The 20,003-nt window shown below is 35.3% G+C and overlaps 2 long non-coding RNA genes across 2 annotated transcripts; both read left to right on the plus strand.

Moving 5' to 3' along the window:
• The first annotated feature begins 1,325 nt into the window (after positions 1-1,325).
• Positions 1,326-3,769, plus strand: LOC136212591 (uncharacterized). The gene is made up of 2 exons (XR_010679745.1): positions 1,326-1,672; positions 3,552-3,769. It is a non-coding gene; the product is annotated as an uncharacterized lncRNA (long non-coding RNA).
• A 9,611-nt stretch (positions 3,770-13,380) lies between these two features.
• LOC136212602 (uncharacterized) lies at positions 13,381-13,931 on the plus strand. The gene is made up of 3 exons (XR_010679756.1): positions 13,381-13,478; positions 13,562-13,629; positions 13,856-13,931. It is a non-coding gene; the product is annotated as an uncharacterized lncRNA (long non-coding RNA).
• The last annotated feature ends 6,072 nt before the right edge of the window (positions 13,932-20,003 follow it).

Consider the following 20,003-nt stretch of genomic DNA (forward strand, 5'->3'; position numbering starts at 1 on the left):
AAAAAAAAGACTACAAAAAGCAGTAAAAAGACTATAAAGAGCAATAATAAAAATTTGCACTATTAGATTGACCTTTTAGAATTTTAAAATGTATATACAAATAAAATAATTTAACAGGACAAAAACAAATAAATCAGGTACTCAGGGGCAGAACTGGGGGGTTGGCCGGGGCTCCAGCCCCGGCCGGCCGCCCGATAATTGAGAAAAAAAAAATTTTAGTAATAGTGTCTCGTAATATTTTGGAGAGAATTATATTAATTCTAGGGTAATTAATTTATTAGTCCCCATATTTTGACAAAACACACTGTTTAGTCCCTGTATTTTAAAAAACACATGATAAAGTCTCTAACCTTTTTCTTGATGAACTGTTTAGTCCCTAACTTTTTTATCAGTGAACTGTTTAGTCCCTGCCATTAGACTCTCATGAAGATTTTGTTAGTCAATTTGGATTTGCGTTCTTCTTTTCATTTGCTTTAAACTTTAATGCATCTGAAATCAACTTTGAGTGTTCTTCTTCTTGATTTTCTTCTTAATCGTTCAAATTCGTAAGCATTGTGTATTTTCTTTTTCTTGTTCTCCATACAAATAGCTTCTTCTTTTAAATTGAATTTCCCCTTCTAAAGTTTGAAGGTAAATAGTAAAGGGTAATTTAGTCATTTATGAAGTCATAAACGGTAAAAAATCTAACAAATAGACGGAAGGACTAAACAGTTCATTGAGAAAAAAGTTAGGGACCTTACCATGTGTTTTTGAAAATACAGGGACTAAACAGTGTGTTTTATCAAAATATAGGGACTAATAAATTAATTACCCTTAATTCTATGTAGTATTATATCAATGTTTAGAGGTAAATGAGATGGTTAAGGATCCTTGCTTTTATTTGAGATGTCTTGTGTTCGATTCCTTTCAACCTCATTTTATTTTAAAAAGTTTTTATTTTTAAATGAACTCTTTATTTTTATTTTCATAACACTTTTGAATTCATTTTTTTTTTTTTTTTGGTAGAACATTTTTAATATATCTTTACCATTAAAAAAATAAACATATTTAATATTCAATTAGTTCAATGCTAGTTTCTAAAAAAAATGATAACATTTTTACAGTTTTAATGTGTTGGAGGCTAAAAAAATTTTATTTACCATCAACCGCACTGTTAATTCCGATTTTTTTTTAACGTTTTGAAATTTTTTTTATTGATGTGTTTGAGCCCCGGATCATTCGAGGTCCTGGTTCCGCCACTGCAGGTACTAGTGAAATATAAAAAAATAAAGGACCCATTAGCTTGTTGGCTTCTTTACTTACTATATATATAGATAGATGGGTAGATGATGAAAATAAAGAAAGAGAGGAATGGGCAGGATTAGGATTAGGGAATTGGGATGGATGATAATAGTAGTTATAGTAATTATAGAGCAGGGAAGAGCAGCAGCAGCAGCAGGGCTAAGTGAAGCCCAGTGCAGGGAAGAAAGGAGGCTTGGTTTGAATGCGTGCAAGCCAGTTGTGTACGGCAGGCCACCGTCGGCGCAGTGTTGCCAGAGGATAAGGGTAACTCATATTCAATGTGTATGCTCAGTTATAACCCCCAAACTCGCGGCCCTCATTGATATCAACCGTGCTGTTCAGGTCGTCCAAAGCTGCGGCAGAAGAGTTCCTCGCCACTTCAAGTGTGGAAGTAAGCATCTCTCTCTTAATGAAACTTCCAATTCCAGCTATTAAAATCTAAGATTTTTTTGTTCATCTTTTATTCCGGTTACGAAAAAGTATTCTAATTAAGGCTTGTTATAATTTTAATTTTGATGGATTAGATATTTTAATTTTTTATTTTAACAAATCAAACTTTTTGATTATTTAATTTTTGTCAAAGTTAAACCACAACTTATCAAATTAATTAGTTGTAGTTGTAGTTTTATATATAGAAATAAAGATTTTACAATTTCTTTTAATCAGAAATTTAATGAATACCAATCATTTTTTTTATGTTTGTTTGATTTTTAGATAGATCCTGTTTCAATTAAAGTTTTCTATTGTACGTTAAGATTCGAATTCAAATTTTTTCTTAAAAAATATTTTAACCATTCAAATTAACATAGTTGATAAAATATCAATGATTTAATGTCTGGAAGTGATTTTTTTTTTTTTTGTTACGCCTATTTTATTCATTTTAATTAACCATTCAATTAGTATAAAAAAAAAAGGTCAACTCATATTCTTGTAAGAGTCAAACCTCCACTACTTTAGTGATGCTAAAACATATCAACATATTGACAACTTTGTTGTGCACTTTTGACTGCTTTTCTTTAAAATTGAACTTAAACCCATGACTGCTTTTCTTTAAAATTGAACTTAAACCCAAAAACTCTTCAAAATTAAACTTTGACCCAAAAACTCTTTTCTTAAGCAACCCAAAAAGTCTTTAAACTTTGAGAACTTCTCAATTATTTCAACACATACTAACTTTTCATTAAATATTTTAGGGTAAATTACACCTATGGCTACTAAACTTTACCCATTTTCACATTATGGCCATTAAACTTCATTTCTTCCCGGTATGGCCACTGAACTTTACACTTTTTAACACCGGCGGTCACTCAACGCCTCAAAACGACCGTTGACGGCTAAAAATAAAAAATCCAAAACATTAATAATATTCTAAAAAACTTTAATTCTTGAAAATTTTTGTTTTGAGGTCATTCAGATGTTGTTTGGTGAAGAGAGAGAAAGTGAATTTTTAGAGAGTGAAAGCTCCAAAAAAATATGATTTTCGAAAATAAAAAATGTGGTTTCATGGTAAATGTCGTTCTGAACAACTTTAATTCTTGAATATTTTCATTTTAAGGTCGTTAACGATCATTAACGGTCATTTTGAGAAGTTAGTTAAAATTGAGTGCCACCGGTATTAAAAACTGTAAAGTTCAGTAGCCATACTGGGAAGAAATAAAGTTCAGTGACCATAATATGAAAATGGGAAAGGTTCAGTGGCCATGGGTGTAATTTACCCAAATATTTTATTAATTCTTTAAATTTCTATATATTACATTTTTTTGAAGAGCCATTATATATTACATTAATCAGTTTCTTTATTTTTAAAAAATACATCATATAATTCCTTTAAAAAAATATATCATATAATTTAATAAGGTGTGAATGATAGTTTCTGAATTGCTTGGACAACCGACAAGCAATCCGAACGAACTATTATATTGCAAAGACCCGAACCACAAATTAGTCTCTCTATTTATACTTATATGAGTCATAAATTCAACTACTTAGTCTCTCTATTTATACTTATATGAGTCGTAAATTAAAAAAAAAAAATCTGCAAAACCACAATTTTTTTTATTGTTTCCTATATTCTGAATATTATTAGTAATACCTAATTAAGGAGAAAGAAAATTTAGATGTTTACATATTTTCAAAGGTTTTTTTTTTTTTTTAAGAACATATTTTAAAAGTTCTTTGGAGATCAATGCAGTTAATTAATTATGTTTTATTATCTTTTACTTGAAATTGGAAATGCTGTTGACTTATTTTTCCCCTCTCTTAATATGTAGGTATAACGACCCCGTGATGCTTTTTTAATTTTGTGGAGAAGACTAAAGCTTCAACATAATTGTAGTCTAATTGAATAAAACTATGTGCTTTCTTATTATTGTATTGTATGAGCCCCAATCCATGAGAGCTTCTTTACTTGTGGAAATAAAACTCAAGTATGATGTTTTCTTGTAAACATATTCTTATTTATGAAATGTTACAAAACCTTTTATGTATTTGTTATTGATTTTCTAATGTTTAGTTGTAAAACTTGGTTTAGATAATATGCAATTTATATAATTCCCCTTCTAATCTTCCCCATTTAAAAAAAAAAACATCCGAAATTTATTAAACATCTAAAAGTTTTTTAAAAAAAAAAAAAAAAAACTTATTATATCAGTGTTTTCCCAAAGTTTTTTTTTCATCTTCTTATCATTAAAATATTTTTTTTAATGAAATTTAGGTGAAAGAGGGAGAGAAATGGAGAGAAATGAGTCCGCCATCCAACTAGATTGATACTCCAATCCAACAAACCAAACTCCCCTCTTCTCTCTAACACAATTTTATTGAAAGAGAACTATATAATATAGTCACCGAACAATTTTACTAAAATCATCTTAAATGAATGAATTGCAAAAACTTAGAACAAAGTCCCACCATTCTGAATCTCAATAAATTTAGGAACCGTTTGTTTTACCTACTGTTTGTTGTTGTTGTTTGCCGTTTGTTGTTACGGTTTGCTGTTGGCTTCCTTTCCAAAAAGCAGAGATTCTCTGCTTTTGTAAAAGGCTGCTTTTCGGGTGTAAAAGGCAAACAGAAGATCATTAACCAAACACCAAATGCTGCTTTTCAGATGTAAAAGGCAAACAGGAGATCACTAACCAAATACCTAAAACTCTCCCTTTTAAAAGAAAAATGCAAAAAAGAACATGGAAAGAAACAACCAAACACCCCCTTAATACAGACGGGAAAAGAAATTTCTTAGAAAAAAAGTGGAAAAACACGAAAAACGTTTTTTTTCACAAGTTTGGCATTTTTTGAATGTTTTCTCGTGTTATTGACGTTATTGTGTTTTTTTGCATTTTTTTTCATTTTTCCGTGTTTTCACGTTTAGTTTTTCGGTTTTTCGGTTTTTCCCTTTTTTCATATTTTTTTCGCGTTTTTTATTTTTCACATTTAGTTACTTTTTCGTGTTATTCGCGTTTTTTTCGTGTTATTCGTATTTTTCACGTTTTCGTGTTTTTTACATTTTCATGTTTTGTTTTCATTTTTCATCTTTTTCATGTTTTTCACGTATTGTCATGTTTTTGTGTTTTAGCATTTTTCGCGTTTTCGTGTTTTTCGTATTTTTCACGTTTTCATGTTTTTTTGTATTTTTCACGTTTTTGTATATTTCGTGTTTTGTCACTTTTTCGCGTTGTTCATGTTTTGTGCTTTTTCAAGTATTTTTTTTTTTGCGTTTTTGTGTTTTACGCATTTATTCACCTTTTCATGTTTTTTGCGGGTCTTTTTTTATATTCTCGTGTTTAGCAACGTTTTCACGTTATTCATGTTTTGTGTTTCATATTTTTCGTATTTTTACATTTTTTAATGTTTTCTCCATTTTTGGAAAATGTTTTACCCTTTTTAAAAGGGTAAAACATTTTCCCTTATTTCTTCATTCATTTTCCATTGACTTGCCACTTATTTTCTTTTGACTTTCCTGCCCAAACAAACACCAAAAAATTGGAAAAATAAGGATTAATGTGCAAACATACCCCTAATGTTTTGGATCATGAGCAATTTTATCCCTAACGTTTAAAATGATGTAATTTCAGACACTATTATAAAACACAGATATTTTTGTTCCTCATTCTGCACCAATTGCATAACAATTTGTTCTTAAAAAAAGTATTTCATGTTTTTTATAATTTAATAATAGAATTGGAGATTAATATTTATAAATTCGGTGAATTTTTTGAATTTTTTTTGTCTAATTAGTCCAAAAAGATAATATATTTTTTTTATTTTTTTCTCATCCCAACACATGATTATGATTTTTTATTGATGAAATGACGCACGTGTGAAGTGTAGATGATAAAATTGATGATCGAGAAAACAATTTGATGAATTATTTCATAAATTGACCTAATTTATCAACGTTAGGGATAAATTTGCTTTTGGCTTTCAACTTTAGATGTAAAATTATACCATTTTAGACGTTAGGGGTAAAATTGCTCCTCAGTTAAAACGTTAAGGTATTTTTGCACTTTAATCCAAAATTTAATAAATTTGATAAATATAAGAGCCAAATATTGATTCGTTTGTCCTTGTTTGTAGGGGTAGGCTAAAGCTAGACGTTAGAGTGTTTTATTCTTTTAATTGGTCTACAAGTTCAAGGGATTAAACCTTTGTTTGGGGTCAAAAGTAGAAATTATTACATTTTTGGTTATAGTTGAAATTTATTTCCATCAAAGGGGCTGTTTTTTAACTATGGTTAAATATTGTGTTTTTTTGAATTTTTTTTTTACTCAACTAGTGGATAGGCCAATAAATATTAAAAAAATAAAAAAACAATTTATAAAACAATTATAAAGAAAAAAATCAATTTATCATTTTATAAAAATAAAATTATATAGTATAATGATATTATTGAATTTTTATTTTATAAAAGTTTGATTAAATTTAAATTTAATTTTGTTTGGAAATGTTAGAATTAAATTTACACATTTCATACGTTATGATTAAATCTGTACTTCGCTTGAAACGTTACGGTTAAATATTTAATGCATTACTAACAAAAAAAATTAGTATATTAATAACAGAGTAAAATATTTTAGACATTTTTAAAGAAATTGCGATTGGTTTATATATAACAGGTTTAGTTTTTTGAAACAGTTTAAAATATTTTACTATATTATTAACATTGTTATGAAAAAAAATGTATAAAATTGATTTAATTTATTGACAAACTGGTTTAGAAGGTTTGACGTGGCAAAAAATTTGTCAAACAAATTTTGTTCAAAATTTCGGTAGCGTATGGTTAAAATTGATCTTCCTTAGACATGTTAGTGCTAAATTTGCACAATTTCATACATTAGGGCTAAATCTGCAGTTCGCTTGAAATGTCACGGTTAAATATTTAGGGCCTATTTGGTTCAGCTGTTAGCTAATAGCTGTTGCGGTTGCAGTTACAGTAAGCTGTTAGCTGTTTGTTATTAGCTGTTTAATTACTAGTGTTTGGTAAAATTATATTGAACTGTTGTTGTTCGGATTTAAAATGTCTAAAATATACATGTTTTAAATTAATCAACAATGAAATTATAAAAGGAAAAATGTGAAAAAATGCCCTTAACGTTTACAATTAGGAATAATTTTACTCTTAACGTCTAAAATGGTGCAATTCCCCCCACAATGCTGGTAGTGAAAATGTATATTGAGGTTCATTTCGTTAGTAAACACAGACAAAATTGATTAACGGTGTTAAAAAAATTAAAAAATAATAATAAAAAAACTAACGACCTAGAGCCTACAAGAACTGCTAACTGTATTTTACAAAAAGGTTAAACCTCAGTCTTTTTTGTACTTTAGTCTAATAATAATATAGTTGTTAATTGTTTCGTCTTCTCTGTAAATTATCAACGATGAAATTATAAAAGAAAAAATGTGAAAAAATACCCTTAACCTTATCATCCGAAAACTGAATAAAACAAATAATATGAATTATATACTATACTTTAAAAATATAAAATTCACAACCTAAAAATAATTTTTTTTCTTTCAAAAAAAATTAATATAAAATAAAAAGTAAAAAAGTTGTATATTATGATTTTTTTATACATTATTATCTCCTTCCTTCTTAAAAGGAAGGAGAGTTGGCAGTGGCATCACATGCTGATGCCACTGCCAAAATTTGGAAATTTTTTTACTCCATTACCGCGCCTGCACCGTAATGGAGTGAATCAAAAAAATCTTTTATGCATTACGGTGGATAACGCGTCGTAATGGACTATTTTTTAACTAGAGTTTAAAAACAGTCCCTTTTAAAAAAAATAAATTTTAACTATACATATATAAAGAATTATTTTTAAAATTATAAATAGTTTAATCCAAGTTCAAGTTGATGTTGATATTTTATATTATATGGTGTGGTGGGAGACTGACTTTGAATATTCAACCTTTTGTTGATATTATATTCCCCCAATTTTGACACTAGAATTAGGACTAGAGGAAATAATGTCGACCAATACCAAAATGCTTAATTTACAATATAAATTTTAAAAAGAAAAAATTTATAGAACCTAGTTCTAAAAAATGTAAAAAAACACTAAATCTTAAAATATAATATTTATTTTATTCACCCTACTTTTGTTTTTATTGAAAAAAAAACTTTAATAATAATTAATTTCAAGAAGTTCTTATTGTTAGGAATTATTACCGATCAATCAACTGTAGCGCAACAGAATTGCGGTTTAAAATTTATTTCTAATCCCTTATAGCTTGATCTTTGTTCGTTAACCATTAATTGAATAAAACCTTTTGGATCCGTTTAAGGATAAAAACTTACCCGGATTGTCTCTTCTAGAGACGGCTGAAGAATCCACAAAGTAGTAAGATCTCTGTAGTCAAGTGCACTAATAGCTATCGAGTCAAAACCGGTGCTTGCCGAATAACGGAGGAAGAATGATATTAGCCAAAAGCTTCCTCCGCTTTTCTAAGTGGTGTCTGCCGAAATATTAATTGTTTGCCTAAGCAGACATAGGTTGGCCGAATATTGTTGGTTCAATTAGGTTTTGATTGGTTTTTTTTTTTTTGAACCAGAAAGTGAATATCAAATAACTGATAGATTTGCATCCATAAAAATAGTGTTCACAAGCCATTCTGGCACCACAGTCGAAAAAAATCGCTAGCATTGGAACAGGCAAGCAGCTACCAAATGAGCTGCACTGTTTGCTAAACGAGGAATAAAAACTAAATTAAAAGATGAGATGGATCTTAACAGCTCTCGACAGTCCTCAATTATCATACCGAACTCCGAGATGTCCTGTTTATCAGAATGTATAGCATCAACCACAAGTTTAGCATCAGATTCAAATTCCACAGCAGTGTAACCCATGTTAGAAAGCCAGATTAAGCACGTACGAATTGCAAGAGCTTCAATAACACGTGGTTCTTTAATACCTGGGATAAGACTGCTACTACATAGAAGAAATACTCCTCTTTCATCTCTGATAACTGCACCCATGCCGCTGCTCCTTGAGTCTTTAAATATTGCCCCGTCAATGTTACATTTGATAAATCCTGGACTAGGTGGTTTCCATCTCTGGTTCACTCTACGCTGCCCCTCGGTATACGTTTCTGCCTATACGGACCTGCTGCCCTATTTCATTGTGCGCTGATGCCGTTCTAGTGCAGGAGCCGCCACCGAAGCAGGTTCGCAGGGGTTCAGTTCCGTCCGCCCAAACCTTCTTCTTGTCGTTTTCTGTTGATAAGCCCTCCAGTCCTGAGCTTCTTCCAAGCTGATACGCCACCCAGTATCAGCCGGCCACCGTCTCATATGCCAGAGGACTCTGTTTCTGTGGTCCCAAATTGCTTTTAGAGCACAGCATGTTCTGATGATCAAGTCCTGGTTAGGGCCACATAAAGCTTGCAAGAGCCACTTGTCAAGGTTCATATTGTCCATAGTCGGATTAGGAATTCCTGCAATTCGCCAAATGTCACCTGCGAAACTACAATCAACAAATAAATGGTTATCCGTCTCCTCTTGCTCCACACAAACTGAGCATTCGGTTGAAATATGAACTCTTCTTTGAGCCAGACGGGCTCTAGTGGGTATACATTTCGAACAAAGGCACCAAATAAATTGTTTAAGTTTAGGGGGAATCATCAACTTCCACAATCTCCTCCATCCTTCCTCAGTTCTGTTTCCTTCTACAAAACCCATGCCAGCCAAGTAGCCAGAATGTACATTATATTGACCATCCCTTGACTAGTGCCAAATTCTCATATCTTCCCCTGCATTGTATGGCAGGATAATATCGCTAATAGCCTGCACTTCCAATTCGCTAAAGCACCCACTTAATCTCTGCAAGTCCCACCCTCTCCCATTCTCAAGTATTAGGTCAGCCACTGTCAAATTCTCCAATCCAGGTACCATGAAAGAATTTATACAAAAACCCTCTAAATTAGGGACCCATTCATCCTTCCACACTCTGATGGACCTGCCATTCCCCACTCTCCATCTAGTTCCAGTTCTCAATATACTAAGACCCTCCCATATACTTCTCCAAACCATGCTAGGATTATTGCCTAATTTAGAGGAAAGTAAGTCGTCCCTAGGAAAATATTTAGCTTTGAACATTCTACTTACTAAAGTATTTGGGAATTTTAGTAATTTCCAACCCTGCTTGCCTAACATTGCCAAATTAAACATATGTAGGTCCTTAAATCCCATCCCACCTAACTCTTTAGGGTTACACAATTTACCCCAATCGAACCAGTGAATGTTTCTCCTCCCCTCAGGTTTCATTCCCCACCAAAAAGAGTTCATTAATTTTTGCAGCTCATCACAGATAGATAAGGGTAAGAGGAACATACTCATACAAAAAGTTGGCAAGGCTTGAGCCACAGACTTGAGAAGAACCTCTTTTCCAGCCTGGGAGAGGAATTTAAATCCCCATGCACCAAACTTCTTATGCAGTCTATCAACAAGAAACGTAAAAATTCTACGCTTGGATCTCCCGATGAGTGACGGTAATCCCAGGTAGCGTCCTGTGTCAAGGGGAGTGCACACCCCCAGTATCGATTTGATCTCAAATCTTACCTCTTCAGACGTATTTAAACTGAAGAATATCCCTGATTTGTTCAAATTTACTGCCTGCCCCGACGCCACTTCATACTCTGACAGGATGTCCATAACTTTTCTAGCCTCATCTGCAGTAGCCCCAAAGAATAAGAAACTATCGTCAGCAAAGAAGAGGTGTGTTACAGACGGCGCCCTGCTACAAATCCTGCACCCTGAGATAAGCCCTTCAATTTCAGCTTTTCTTATTAATTTAGATAGGACTTCAGCCAGTGTTTTAAAAATCGGTCAAGTCGACGACTAGTCGGCCGATATATCGGTGATTTTTACAACACCGACCGATTTTATATAACTGGTCAGCATAAGTCGGGAGTCCGATTTTATATAACTGGTCGGCATAAATCGGACAAGTCGGACAAGTCGGGTTAGGCGGACAAAATCGGTCTAGGCGGAAAAAATCGGCTGAAACATGTTAAAATCGGCCGAAATGGGTTAAAATCGGCCCAATTTATAAATTATAATTAGTAAAAAATAATACAAGTAATTAGTATTAAATCATAACTATTTTATTATTTATTTAAATTAAATATTTATATTTTTCTATTATATAATATTTACTATTATTATTTTTAGATAGTATAATTTATATTTTAAATGTGTTTATATAATATTTATTTAATATAAATCTAAAAAATAGAAAAATACAAATCCGATTAATCACCGATTAATCTTCGATTAATCCCCGATTAATCTTTGGAGGTCTTGTCCGTCCGACTAGCGCCTACCGACTTTTATAACACTGACTTCAGCACACAAGATAAAAAGATAAGGTGATAGTGGGTCACCTTGTCTCAATCCTCTTCCTGGGACGACTTCGTCAGAAGACTCCCCATTTACTACCACCTTATATTTCACAGTTGTGATACAAAGCATCATCCAGCCTATCCAGGTTTCGTGAAACCCCATTTGAATCATCACTGCTTTCAGGAATTCCCAATCCACTCTATCATAGGCTTTGCTAATGTCAATTTTTAAGGCAACCTGACCATTCTTCCCTCTGTTTAGTCTCTTCATGAAGTGTATACTTTCAAAGGCTACCTGAACATTGTCAATTATAGACCTGTCAGGGACAAAAGCAGATTGAGTGTCACCAATAATTTGAGGAAGAATCTTTTTCAACCGATTAGCTAAGGCCTTCGCAATTATCTTGTAGATGACATTGCACAGGGCGATAGGGCGAAAATCCTTAAGCATTTGAGGATTGTCAATCTTGGGTACAAGGACAATTGTGGTGTCGTTTACTCCCCTGGGGAATTCCCCCTCTCGAAGCCACTTTGCACAAGCAGCTCCCACTTCATCTCCCAGAGTATCCCAGAATGCTTGGAAAAAACCAGGATTTAGCCCGTCAGGGCCAGGGGATTTAGTAGGACTCATTGAAAAAAGGGCTTGCTTAAATTCATCAAGGGCAAAAGGAGCAGTGAGCGATTCATTTGTGGATGAATCGATTAGAGTGTCAAGCACCTGGATCGTATCAGCCCCACTCAAACTCGAAGCGGAGAAGACCTCTTGAAAGTATCTCTGCGCAAGGTCCCTCATCCCATTCTGATTTTCAATTACAGCCCCATTATCATCTGTCAGAGAGGCAATCACATTCTGTTGTCTTCTAGCTTTGACATTAGCATGAAAAAAGTGTGTGTTTCTATCCCCTTCTGTCAACCAGAAAGCCTTAGCCCTCTGCTTCCAATAAACCTCTTCAGCCTCCAGGGTGTCATTAAGTTTTCTTTTGGCAAAGAAGTAAGCTGCAATGGACTCCCTATCACTACTACCATGAAATCTCTCCATTTGGGTCCTCCACTTTCTGATTTGGCTTTTAAAATGCGTGTTGAAACTCTTTCCCCAAACTGCCATTTTCTGCACACACCCCTCTAATTTCTCTTGTACTGGTTTGCCACCCTGCCCCCTCCAGTGACCTCGGACAAGATTCTGGAACTCCTGCTCTTTAAGCCACATTTCCTCAAAAAAGAATCTCTTCCCTCTACCTCTACTTCTCTCCCTCTCCAGTAGAAGCGAAAGCGGAAGATGATCCGAATACCCTGCCATACAGGATTTGAGATGATAGTTTTCAAAGCGATTAAGCCATTCAGCTGAAGCAAAACCCCTGTCTAGTTTCTCTCTTACCCATAGCTCTGAACCCCTACCTCTATCCCAGGTAAACGGATTGCCATTCAGCTCCAGTTCACTTAACCCTCATAAGAAATTAAATGATAATAATATTAAGGGTAAATTCCAAAAAAAAACCTTTGTGGTTTGATGTTGTTCCAAAAAAACCCTTGTGGTTTGTTATTACAAAAAAAAAGGACTGTGGTTTGCGCCGTTACCTGAAAAACGAAAATGGGCTTAACACCGTTAATTTGCTGACGTAGCACAAGGGTAAAACGGAAAAATCAAAGTTTTTTTTATTTTTTTTTATTTTTTTCTCTCTTCTCTCTCCTCCCTCTTCTTCTTCCTTCTCCTTCATCATCTCTTCTCTCCTCCTCCTTCTTCCTTCTCTCCTCCTCCTTCTTCTTCTTCCTTCTTCTTCTTTTTTCTTCTTCTTCCTCTCTCTCTCTTCTTCTTTTTTTCTTCATCTTCTTTTTTTTTTAATTTCCAGAATTCTGGAAAAATTCCAGAATTCTGGAAATTTCCAGAAATTCTGGAAAAATTCTAGAATTCTGGAAATTTTCCAGAATTTCTGGAAATATTCCAGAATTTCTGGAAAATTAAAGGGAGACAGCGTTTGCCTTGAGGAAGTTACCTTTGGCCAAGGCCAAAAGGTACTTGGAAGATGTTATGGCTCACAAGCAAGCCATACCCTTCCGACGTTTTTGTGGTGGTGTTGGACGTACTGCTCAAGCAAAAAGTAGACACTCTAATGGACAAGGACGATGGCCTGCGAAATCGGCCAAGTTTATTCTCGATTTGCTCAAGAACGCTGAGAGTAATGTTGAGGTATGTCCTCTTGAGTTAGGCAATCTAAATATTCAGGACATTTTCTTATTCTCATATATGTGAATGATTATACAGGTGAAAGGATTGGATGTGGACAACCTCTTCATTACTCACATCCAAGTGAATCAAGCACAAAAGCAGAGGCGTCGTACCTACAGGGCTCACGGAAGAATTAATCGTAAGTTCTGATTTAATCTCTTCAAGTTTTAGTTTGCAAATTTACTAGCTGTCTCATTGATATGTTACTTCTATCTTGTTCAGCTTACATGTCCAGCCCTTGTCACATTGAGTTGATTTTGTCTGAGAAGGAAGAATCAGTTCAGAAAGAGGTAATTTCACTTGCAACCGCCTTTAAAACATGGTTATTACCGCGGCTTTTGATAACCCGCTTGACGCCACCCGTTTGATATGATTCTCAATTTGTATATAATCTCATTTAATATATAACCCCCTTGACACCACCCGTTTGATATGATACTCAATTCGTATATAATCTCGTTTAATATATAGATCATGGCAATCTGTTCTGACACCCTACTTGTGTATATTTTTCAGCCCGAGACCCAGTTGGCGACCAGCAAATCTAAGAAGTCTCAGGCCATGAGAACAGGTGCTTCTGCTTGAGTACTGGGAACAAGGTCAGGGTCTGGGATGGGCTCGGCCGGTGGCGGCGGCGATGGTGGTTCAGGAGATTGAGGATTGGATTTGGTGGCAAAGACTAATTCTGGATATGAATTGTACAAAAATGATTTCCAGAAATCTGGAAATTTTCCAGAAATCTGGGAAATTTCCAGATTTCCGGAAATCTGTCCACATTTCTAGAAATCTGGAAATTTTCCAAATTTCTGGAAAATTCTAGATTTCTTCGAGTGGTGGATTTTTTTTTTTAAAAAAGAATAGAAAAAAAGAAGAAGAAGAAGGGAGAAGGAAGAAGAAGAAGGAGGAGAGAAGGAAGAAGGAAGAAGGAGGAGGAGAGAAGGAAGAAGAAGAAGGGAGAAGGAAGAAGAAGAAGGAGGAGAGAGAAGAGGGAAAAAAATAAAAAAAATAAAAAAAAATTTGAATTTCCTGTTTTACCCCTGTGCCACGTCAGCAAATTAACGGTGTTAAGCTCATTTCCGTTTTTCGGGTAACGGCGCAAACCACAGTCCTTTTTTTTGTAATAACAAACCACAAGAGTTTTTTTGGAACAACATCAAACCACAGGGGTTTTTTTTGAAATTTACCCTAATATTAATTAAAATAAATAAATAAAAAAGAAATTCAATTTTTACTAAATAATAATAATAAATAATATTAATATTCGAAATTCAATCTCTAAATCTAGAAAAAGTAAGTAATTATTTTAGTTTTTTATTATATATTTATTTAAATAGAATAATATTTAATAGAATATTTTAATAGAATATATTCGCCTCTATTTTTTTTTATTTGACTTTTTACTATAAGGTATCGTAGATATTTTAATTTGTGGTGGTCCCCCCCGGACCGCCCGGATCCCACGTTAAACGTTTTTTATCCTTCTTTACCTCATAAAGATATTGAATAAAATGGTTTTGGTTGGGTTAGGTTGGAATGTGTTTTTAATCGAGTTCGTGTCACAATTTTTACTCGATTACTATATATTAGATATTATAATTAGATATTACAAAGAGTTTTGAAGGAGAGCCCCTGGTTCACCCCTCCCCGGTTAAAGAGGTCCAGTTAGTTGGTTGGAGGAAGCCCAGGGAAGGGGTTGTCAAGTTGAATACGGATGGCTCCTGCCTTAGTAATGGCAGAATTGCTGCTGGTGGAGTTCTTCGGGATGCTGGTGGCGCCTGGCTGGCTGGGTTTACCCATAACTTAGGTACGGGCTCCTCCTTTACTGTGGAGCTCTGGGGGATCTTGTCTGGCATTAAACTCGCCATTCGCATGGGTGTTAATAGACTTTCGGTGGAGTCTGACAATTTGGAGGCTATCAACAGGATTTCGGATAGACAGGCTGTTTGTCTTAAGAGTCAGAATCTCATTAAAGCCATCTTGAGGCTTCGTCCTGCCTTCGATTCTCTTACCTTCTCCCATATTTATAGGGAGCAAAACCGCGTGGCGGATCGCTTAGCAACTGCTGGGCATGGGGGGATGTTAGGTGTTTCTACCCTTTCCGTTCCTCCTTCTTTTCTGTTACCTTCTCTTCTTGAGGATAGGATTGGGGTCAGTCTTCCTAGACTGATCCCTGGTTAGGTTTTTGTTTGTTTGTTTTTTTTTCTTCCCTTCTTACCAAAAAAAAAATAATTAGATATTATATAATAATTTCTATTTCTCTATTTATTTTAGAATTTCTTTTCTATTTTATAGAATAATTATTTCTCGAGAAAAATCATTCTAAATTCTGTATTATGTATAGAATTCGGGTGTCTAGAAGACCATTTACTCCGAAATTTAGACAAAAATGGAATTGTGAGATTGATATTCAAAAATTTCTTCTTAGAACGGATTGATTTAACCCCAAGCCCTTATTTGTTGAGGCGAAACTGATCCAATTCGCCAAGATTTAAAAGTTGGTCCATTCTTAGTCTCGGATGGAACCTTATCTTTTCCCGGAGATTGGATGTTGATCGAAAGGATCTCGGAGATCCACCAAAGCACGAAAGCCAGGATCTTTCAGAAAATGGTATATACGGAATAGAAATATTCCAACCGCCCAAGTAAATTCATTATTAAGTTTAATAAATAAGCAATTTCTCTTAAAAATGATTCTTCTCCAGCAATGGGCTCGATGTGGTAGCATCACCCCCCTTCTCTGTCTGATTCGAGGGGCTTTCAAATTCAGAGAAACCCAGGAATTAAAAATGGGCAATCCTGAGCCGTCTCCCCAGAATGAAAGGGGTGATCTCGAAAATCAAAATCAAGTTTCAATTTTAAGGGACTCGCAGGGCGCATTCAAGACTTACTCGAAGCCCGAAACAGGTTCACGAATACCATCAATATCTACCGGAGGGGTTTACAATTATAGCTTTCATACCTGTTTAGTTTGGAGCGTCTCGCAAAATTTAACAAACCACTTTTCTTAGAATTCTTTAACAATTGAATTATTTACTTATTTTCAAAGTTTTTCAAAGTGAATTTTCCCTGAGAGAAATAAATGAATTCCAAAGATCTTAGGCAAATCGCCACACTCCTCAATCGTTTTGGCGAACTCCTGCATTAAGAAATTAGGGTAACTAGCTCCACCTTCCTTTTCAGACGAATTCAAAATACAATTGAAATCTCCAATCACTACCCATGGAAGAGAAGGGTCTGTAGCCAATCTTTTTAACAGATCCCACGACTCTCCCTGTCTACTATGGTCAGCAAACCCGTAAAAACCTACTAATCTCCAGTCTCCCTTGGCCGTATCAGTAATAACTGCCTCAATGTGATGATCAGAGAAGCTTTTGACCACCACCTGAATACCTGCTTTCCACATCAAAGCTAACCTTCCACTACGGCCTCTTTTGCTAACAGGGAATGCTCCCTCAAATTTCAACTGCTGTTTTATTACACTAACTCTATGATCCTCTACAAGCGTTTCCATTAAGAATACAATGCTAGGGCTTTGGGAAGAAACAAGCTCCTTCAAAGAGCGAACTGCCCGGTGGTTTCCCAGGCCACGACAGTTCCAACTTAAGCAACTCATTCTCCCCGGCGGCCCTGATCTTTAGGGCTCACCGAATCATTTTCTGTAAAAATCCCCTTATCCTTTCTAAGAACAGGGATTTCCCCTTCCTGTCTATTCTCTTTTTCCCCTTCCCTCTCCTGTCCCTGCCCCTCCGTTCTTCTCTTTCTAACATCATTTAATTCCATCTCCGTATCCTCCCCCTTATCTCCCCCTCCTCCCCTTCTACTTCTCCACCCTCATCCTCTACTGTAATCTTAAAAAATGGCCCTGAAATTGGACAGATCAGGACTTCCCTCTTCCCCTCTCTTATTTGTTTATTTGGTCCCCTCACCCCTTTCCCTCTCCCAATATTGGTTATATCCCTCATTGGTCCCAATCCTCCTCCTCTACCCCCTCGAAAGCCCATCTGGCTCACCCCCCCCAGTACTCTCTCTTAGCCACCTTGCCCCGCTTTGGTCCCTTCCCCTCCTTATTGGGGCCTTAAGCCATTCACCCCATTCTTTTTGAATTTCTCCCCCCTGCAGGTTAAAAATTCTTTCACAGAAGCATTCCGTATGACCCAGGCAGCCACACACATAACAGAAAATCCCAAGTCGTTCATATTTAAAGGTTGCTAAGGCCCATATGTTTCCTGTACTCCTCAGTTTTTTAAATCTTTTCAACGGACGTTCACTGTCTAGACTGACTCTGATACGCATAAACTGTCTATGGATACCAGAGTTATTATTCATATCATATTCCTCAAAGTTCCCAATGAAGTTTCCTAGTTGTTTGCCTACTAACTCAGACATAGTCCCCACAGGCAAGCCATATATTTGCACCCAAATAGAATAATGCATTAAATTAACCTCATCCACATGAACTCCAAATTTCCAAACATTCATAATCAGCACATAATTGTCAAAAGACCAAGGCCCTCCAGCAATCACCCTATCTCTATCAATCGGATGGAAAAATTCAAAAGAGTAAAGGTTAGAGCTTACCTCTTGAATTTCAACTCCCCTAACCGGTCTCCACAGGACAGCCAGTCTGTTTCTCATGCTCAAGAAATGGAGCGGTCTGTCTGCCACGAACCTCCCCAGAAAATAGAGTCCCGCATCCACCACCACTTCTGTACTCGACGGGACAACCAAATCGAAGTGACCCCCTTCCTCGCCTTCAATTCGAAGTCGTTCCATTTCCCGGTCCATTTTCCGGATTCGAACAAGCTAATTCATCAATCTGCTATACTACAGTACACTACAAGATCTCAGGCCGTAGAGATCGACGCCTATATTCCATCGCCACACGAATCAGAGCCGCAATGGCGTCGGCGCACGACGTCGGAATACCCCCGCTTCCCCTAATCACCCAGCAACACCAGTGAAGCGGAACGAGAACAAGATTGGAATCGCGACTTAAACAGAATCGCACACAAACAATATCAAAAACGACAACTCTCACACAACTGGAGAACTACCTTCACCGGCGATGGAAGGACACTCTCATCGGCGGAACGCTCGCGGCGATGGCGATGCCAGGGTAGCACGGCGTCGACGGCGCTCGGAGGGTTTCGAGAGAGACTTTTTTTTGTTTTGATTGGTTAATTACAAAACTAATGCAATCTTAATTTAATTATATAAATAAATACCAATAATATTTATTCTATACAATCAACTATGATTAAATTAAATTTAATTACTCCAATTAAATAAATAACACTAATTAATAAATTGACGTATTAATTTAATTAATTATTCACCGAATGCAATTTCATTAATTTACAAATTAATTAATTACATCCCGCAAACTAATTAATTAATTAAATACTCAATATTTAAGACCATTAATCAATTACCTTGATACAAAGTATCAATTAATCAATTAATTAACCACTAATTAATTACCTTGACATTTTATTGTCAATCAATTAATGAATTATATCTCTCCAATGTACCGTTCTATAAGTTCCAACTCAGATGTTCGATGTGTACGATCCTATGGGACTGTCCTTAGCTAGCATTGGGCTTATGGGTCACAGACAGTAAGTGGGTTCTAGCAAACCATTACTACCCCCTAACTAAGACAAAGTTTCAGCAGTCTAAAGATGCAGAGACCATGTAGTTATCTCTTAATTTCTTTTACCATCTGATATCGATATGATAAACTAGAGGCATGGCGGCTGTCATCCTCTCTGTTGTTTGTGATATTTCTTGATCTTAAGTAGATTAATGAATCAGATAAGTAAACTACTTATCTGGGTGTGGCCACACACTTATCAATCTCACTTATCAAGTGGCCTGTGATATCATCTCACTGTTATGTGAGTGGTAATTCTATCACTTCATTATCAATACCAATGTGTTCACTTGTTCACCCAATCATACCCGTATTTGGCATCCTGTTACAGACCTGTTAGGCGTATATCAAAGTGAACCGGATCCCACATCGATATTATAATGAAATATGGTCTGAAGACAGTTAGAGACCTACTTAAGAAAACTAATGACACAACCACCATGTATACAATATGTACCCATATTCACAACTCACTTATCAAGTGCTATGGCTAGTATCAATTACTACCATGCAGTCATCGAATATACAAGTCTTGTTGGAAATTAGGCTAAGGTATAGCAGCGGAAATATAAAATTTTAACCTATTTCCATTTAACCACAAGATTCGTTAACCGTTATTTCATATAAAGAAGGATAAGAAGAAATACCTTTTAGAAGTTCTATCTACCGTTGCAAACGAAGTGCCCACAACTTCAAAAGAGATAGAAACTGTCTACCAATCTGCCCCTATCCGAAACAGACCTTTCAGACCTCCGAACGACAATCCCTTTGTGGAAACGTGGAAGAATATGTCTAGAAGCTCCTGTCCAAATAGCGCGACGATCCGACGGTTCAATCTCCGGGAATCCGTGAAATCGTGAACTGACCTGATGTAGGAGTAGTAAAACGAATTTCTCCCTTTTGTTTGTTTTTCTTCTTCGAGTTCCCAAACACGAAATAAAACACGGGAAGATTAATTTAGTATCAACCATTGAATAGCAACCAAAGTAGATTGCCTCTAATTAATCAACA

Source organism: Euphorbia lathyris, chromosome 1 (genome assembly GCF_963576675.1).
Source record: "Euphorbia lathyris chromosome 1, ddEupLath1.1, whole genome shotgun sequence".
Classification (NCBI taxonomy): domain Eukaryota; kingdom Viridiplantae; phylum Streptophyta; class Magnoliopsida; order Malpighiales; family Euphorbiaceae; genus Euphorbia; species Euphorbia lathyris.